At 34.3% G+C, this 5,789-nt stretch overlaps 1 long non-coding RNA gene across 2 annotated transcripts; it reads right to left on the bottom strand.

Moving 5' to 3' along the window:
- Window positions 1-232: 232 nt before the first annotated feature.
- LOC133669495 (uncharacterized) lies at window positions 233-5,004 on the bottom strand. Of its 2 annotated transcripts, XR_009833902.1 has the most exons (3): window positions 3,517-5,004; window positions 2,910-3,108; window positions 233-1,737 (listed from the first exon to the last, which is right to left on the bottom strand). It is a non-coding gene; the product is annotated as an uncharacterized LOC133669495 (long non-coding RNA). The 2 variants fall into 2 exon arrangements; XR_009833903.1 differs by lacking the exon at window positions 2,910-3,108.
- Between the last annotated feature and the right edge of the window lie 785 nt (window positions 5,005-5,789).

Genomic DNA, 5,789 nt, shown 5'->3' with positions numbered 1-5,789 from the left:
AGAATTGGACAAAAGCTGAAGAATGAGACAAATGGGTGGATGAATTTGATTGGTTTTTGGGAGCATATGCTAGAGGACATCTTATAACCAAAAAGAGTGTATGATTATCCACAATTCCTGATACTAGATATTTATCCTTGGAATATGCTTTTGTTTCGATGATACAGTTCACGTTATTTTGTTTGTTACTAATGCAGCGAAGCTAAAATCAATAAATCAATAAACACAGAGCTTGAGGAAAATAATATTGATAAAGATCGTCTCCTTCCAAGGTTTACAAAACCTTAATTAGCCCATAAAACCTATCCCAACTAGGAAACAAAATAAAAATTCAAAAATACAAACAAAATAATCATGAATTCCAAAACAACACATAAAATTAAAAAAACAACAAAATTGACCCAAAACAGCTGAGAGTTAGATTTTTGATATCTCAAGATCTGACAATTCACATGAGGGCTATTATAGAAAAAACAACCTCTAGAAATTCCTGTAAAAAAATTAAATTTAATCCAACGATCAAATAAAAAGTTATGATTTTTAAATTATCTTTCTAGTTCGGAGCTACTGGACCTTCTCTTATGGTTAAACATGTCCATAAACATATCTGATATGGTATCCATATAACCTATCTACAATGAATTCTTCCCTAACCGCTCAAAATCAACCCTTAATCAATTCCAGCTAGATCATTTACCATGAGGAATAAGATTTATGCTCCGAATGATGTCATGTGTGATGTAAAGCAAAAGTCTCAGGGGTTTTCACTTATCTAATGTTCCGCTCTCCTTTCCCATATAATAGGTAACTGTATTTTTTTGGACAAGTCATATACTAGGTAACTTGTTCAGCTAGAATTCACATACCCACGTGCCAAAAATGGAATATAAAAATTATTTTTTCTCGCCGTCCCTTGACAAGTAGCCCATGATTTTTGTCCCAGTCGCAGTTTTTGAGCTTTATAGATGGACAGAAGAACAAAGAATACCTAGGTAAAGGTAAAGCCAATATCAGATGAGAATTTAAAGGTATTCCTCCTGGATGGTCAATAGGACACCCCACGCTCTTCTGAGTGCCTTGACTTTCAATTAACCTCAAAGGTAGAAACAGAAACGAAAACTCCCCTGGTTCGCCACTCCCATCAAAAGCCAAAATCATCCTTATCTGATCATTATATTGATAAGAAAAGTATTTCATAGGCATTTGATTCCACATCTTTTCATCCAAACATGCATGGTGCGCTGCAGCTTGAAAACATTTGCACTAGAATGACATGTGATTGGTTGTTATCTCCTTGACTGTGAACGCAAGATCGTGATGCACAGATGTATGTTGGACTGGTCAATAGGCATGACAAGCATGCAGTATGAACATGCAATAGCTAGCTGATTTCCAACTATGAAATGGTCAAAGTTGATTATGACCCCTTGTCGTTATCAACGTGTAGCTCACCTAACCTAGCAGCTAGTTGCTACCCCATGTCAAATGTTGAAGGACCGGGTTTCTCATTTGAGCCACAACATGATGAGTTAGGCCAAACATGGAACTCACAAGAATCCGCAGGTTATGGATTATTCTCCATAACCTTATCGCAAAAATGCTTTAGAGAAAGAAATGGAGAACTTGTTTTCAATACCTATTGGTCCTTGCGCAGAAAACAAAAACGAGAAGCCAGATTTTAACTTCCTGTTACTACTCTTTGTCCTCTGTTCAGCGTCTGGTGTTCCTAAAGCTACACTGTTAACAAACAGAGAAGCACGTACAATGATTAGCTTTAGAAGTGTAGAGCCACACGCATAAAAGCTCTAAACCAAAGTACACTGATTTGAGAAATTGTTGGCTTTAGTTGAGAATTGTTCATTCACCCAGAGGAAGAAAAATGCTACTCTACAACAACTTCATTGTTGCAATTCAAGGGGAAGAAAGAAAAAAGAACACATTGTTCACGCACAGCAAGAATAAACTCAATATAATATTCCAATGATTAATAACTTCTTAATGAAGGCTTCTATGAAAAACCATGCATATAGTTGGTAAATAGTTCAAGTCTATTATCTTTCCCAACATGTAAAGATCGTAAGATTTGAAAAGGAAAGAAAAATTCCAGCGCAACTGACAAGGAAGCAACATGAACTGGCCAACAACCTCAACTAAAATGGAAGATTCAACACAAGCAACTATCCAGATTCCGAGCTCTCCTGCAATTCTTAGCAGCTAATTTCTGACCTTTTCTTTTGATAAATCAAGGTCAATTTTATCGACAAAGTGAACAATTAAAAAAGAATACAAGTTCCTTCAACAAGCTTTACTTGATTTAGGTGGAAGCTAAAGATAACAACAAACAAAGAACACATAATTCTTTATGAGCAAAAGGGACTATAGATGTGAACCTTAAATTCACAGGTTTTATTCTCTCTAAAATAATAATACTGAAGTCTTACTTCTTCTTAGGAGGTTTACAGGCCTTAAATAGATCAAAAACCTTACCTCGACTAGAAAAACAAAAACAAAAATCCAAAATTACAAGGATGGAAGCAAGAAATCCGAAGAAGCAAAAAATCTATAAATAACAAGGAAAATCACAAAAACTACAAAAAACCAAGAGTCTGGGCGAGTTTTTCGATCCAACAGTCGGATAAAAAATTATGGATCTTTCAAGTCATCATTTTAGTCTAGTGCGAAATCATTTTATTTTATTTATAGATTACAAACCCATTAAGAAGTAGAAAACCTAGAAATAACAAGGAAAATCATTGTATTTTATTTATGGATTAAAAAGCCAGACTACATCACTAGTTAACCAACTACCAACTATAGCAACCCAAATCATATTCTAAAATGATCGAAAGGAATTTGCACAAAGACAGAGCCAATACAAAAGATTGCCTTTCTCATGTCAGAGAGCATACCGGTGGTTTGGCATCCAACAGACTACTCTCTTAAAACCAGTTGGTATTTGGTAACATGCTCTCACGATGATATTGATGGTGATAACCCTTGGTCAAAAGAAGAGCACTGATATAACTGACTGGCATAATAATGCCACTTCCCACTCAAATGAAAATGAAGTTGATTGAAGCCCCATTATTGAGCCTTGAAAATGACATCCTACAATAGTTTCAGCTCATAGATATCACTCCTGAGTCAGGAATCAACCACACATCTTTAAACTGATATCGGACCTCCTTAATCTGGCACCCCACAATACCTTAAATCTATATACGTGGCTAACATCTAATTTGCCATGGAATAGAAAAGCGAAAAAAGAAAAAAGAAACGAGCAATTTAAAAGTAATTGTATTGGATCAATTTTATCCATCGCCATATGTAAAGATCAAATATCAATTTAAAAGTAAAGAAGTTCAAACGAGGGGCATGCATAAAAGGGGATCATAAAGGAAAACAACTCAAAATATACTCATCTGTTTCAGCTGCTTAGCACACATTGTTGGAAGCAAATTTTGTGAAGGCATCTAGTATAACATAAATAGAGAACAAAGAATTCACGTAACCTACCTCAACTAGCTTGGGATTGGCATTTAGTTGAGTGAGTTAAAAAGTGGTACATGAGTTCATAGAGCTTTCGATGCTGTAAGTTGAGAACTGCTGATTGAGATTTAATAAATTAAACAAGAACCAACCGCTCCAAAAAGAAAATCCATTCCCTCTCAGGCTATCACAACTCTTTTAGAGTCGGCTTGCAGGAGAAAGTCTTTCCCATTATCAGTTTTCTTAGAGATGGTTCTGGTTTGATTTACTGTCTGACTGCAACACAATTGATCACCTCTTGAATCAGTTATTTGCTTAGTAGACAGCAAGTACCAGAGCATCTCAACTATCTTCAGTTGTAGCAATAGCCATTCTTTGTTTGTTCCAAACCGCAATATTTGCAGGCTGCATCCAACTTTCCATATAAAAACTAATATACCAACAAAACAAATAAGCTACGATCAGGACTTGAAACATTCGCATTTCATCTCACAATCTAAACTCATTGTCATATTAATACCATAGACAGAATTTTAGACATGATGTGCATACATCAGCTGGCATCCCATCTCTCTCTCACCTTCTTGAAGAGTGCACACATTTCTTCCCCTGTAATGAGAATACAAAAGAATTCACAGCAAGTTTGTAAATTGTAGGGAGGATGTACCATGAGTCCACAAGAAATAATCCAAAACCCCTTCAGCCTCATCGGCTTTTCGTGCATGGATTATTCAATGAAGTGAGAAAGTTAGAAGCCATCATTGTCATAAGAGAGAGATTCCCTAAGAAGCACCCTGAGTTAAGCTGGTACACAACATCTTTATCGCAAAAGATCAAGTGGTAGCATCTTGCACATTCTTATACCGGCAAAGAGTGAAAAACAGACCGAAAAAACTCAATGTCCCCATATCAAATTTAAGTCATTTCTATGAGTAAGAAATGTTTTCATACCTACCGCAAAGCAATGCACTAAAGTGGATTTGTTCCAGTGATTGGATCTGCAATGCGGGTTTTTTACAATCTAGAACCGAAGAACCCATTAATGTTAATCTTGTAATTCTAGCAATGACTCGAGAATTTCAAAAGCCAAAGCATCAGAAGAAGAAATAAAAGATCACAGAATGGAGCACAAACTGTTTGTGAAAATGACTTGTTGAAGCAAACAAAGTGTTATTTACATGTAAAAAGATCAACTAGAAGCAAATTGATAGTTCACCATTTGCTGGAGTGATGGAAGTTGCTTCTTCTTCGCTATCAATCAATGAAATTTCAAGTGTCTGAGTGAAATTGCCAGGAAGAGAGAAGGTAATCTGATGAACGGCATTTCAAGTATATCACCTTTACTAGGCCGGATCTGCACTTGATTGTTCACGTGCACTGCAGCCACTGCTTCAATTTTTTTCGTGTTGATAATTGTGGGCTTGCTCTCTTACCCATCTATTGTCTCGCCCGGTATAGATGCTTGTTGTCATTCTGGGCTTTGCCTACTTTTACTAGTCAAAAACCTTTTGTTTGATTAGCAGTCGCATGTGGGAAATTATGGTTCATGAGAAGAGATAAAATCACATGCCATCTTGTAAAAAAAAAAGATAAAAAAATATTATTTAATATATTTTATTTAAAATAAGTATTCATAATTTCTAGTCTCTTTCTCTTGTTGCAATTTGCAGCTCGTGTCGATCATTATCTTGAATCGATGTTATTAAGAATAATGTGGATAGAAATGCTAATGAATTCTTATGATTTATTAGTAAAAGAGGGGAAATAAGAGTAGTCATATAGTATTTTGGTCACTAAAAACTGTAATTAATTTTAGAATTTGGATAAAAAAACTGATTATATAAAGAAAAGATATCAACTCCTAGTACAACTTATTTGAGATAAGCTATATTATTTAAGAAAAGTCAACTAAGGTAATGTTATATTTTTTAACTGTTAGTTTATTTAATATTTAAGAAAAGTCATTCTCAATAAAAATATCTTTATCTTATCAAGTTAAAACTTAACTATTCTAATACAAAAACATAAAAAATAAAATGAATTGTTTTTTTATTTAATATCGGGAAAACATCTTATGTATAAGTTCATAATCTCATATATTAAAAGAAACAAAATAAAGTTTTTTGGTGTCTTTGAAATGTAGACCAAGTTTTTACGGATAATCATAAACTAGTTATGATACATTTTCACTGATTCTTGTATTTTTTTTCTTCAAAGTATGATAAAAATGCAATTTTTTATAAAAAAATAAAAGATGCATGAAAATTTCAGAATTTGGCCATACATAAGAAAAAAAAATA

This window comes from Populus nigra, chromosome 12 (assembly GCF_951802175.1).
Source record: "Populus nigra chromosome 12, ddPopNigr1.1, whole genome shotgun sequence".
NCBI lineage: Eukaryota > Viridiplantae > Streptophyta > Magnoliopsida > Malpighiales > Salicaceae > Populus > Populus nigra.
The sequence above is the reverse complement of the archived record's forward strand: the minus strand, read 5'-3'. Positions and strand labels throughout refer to the sequence as shown.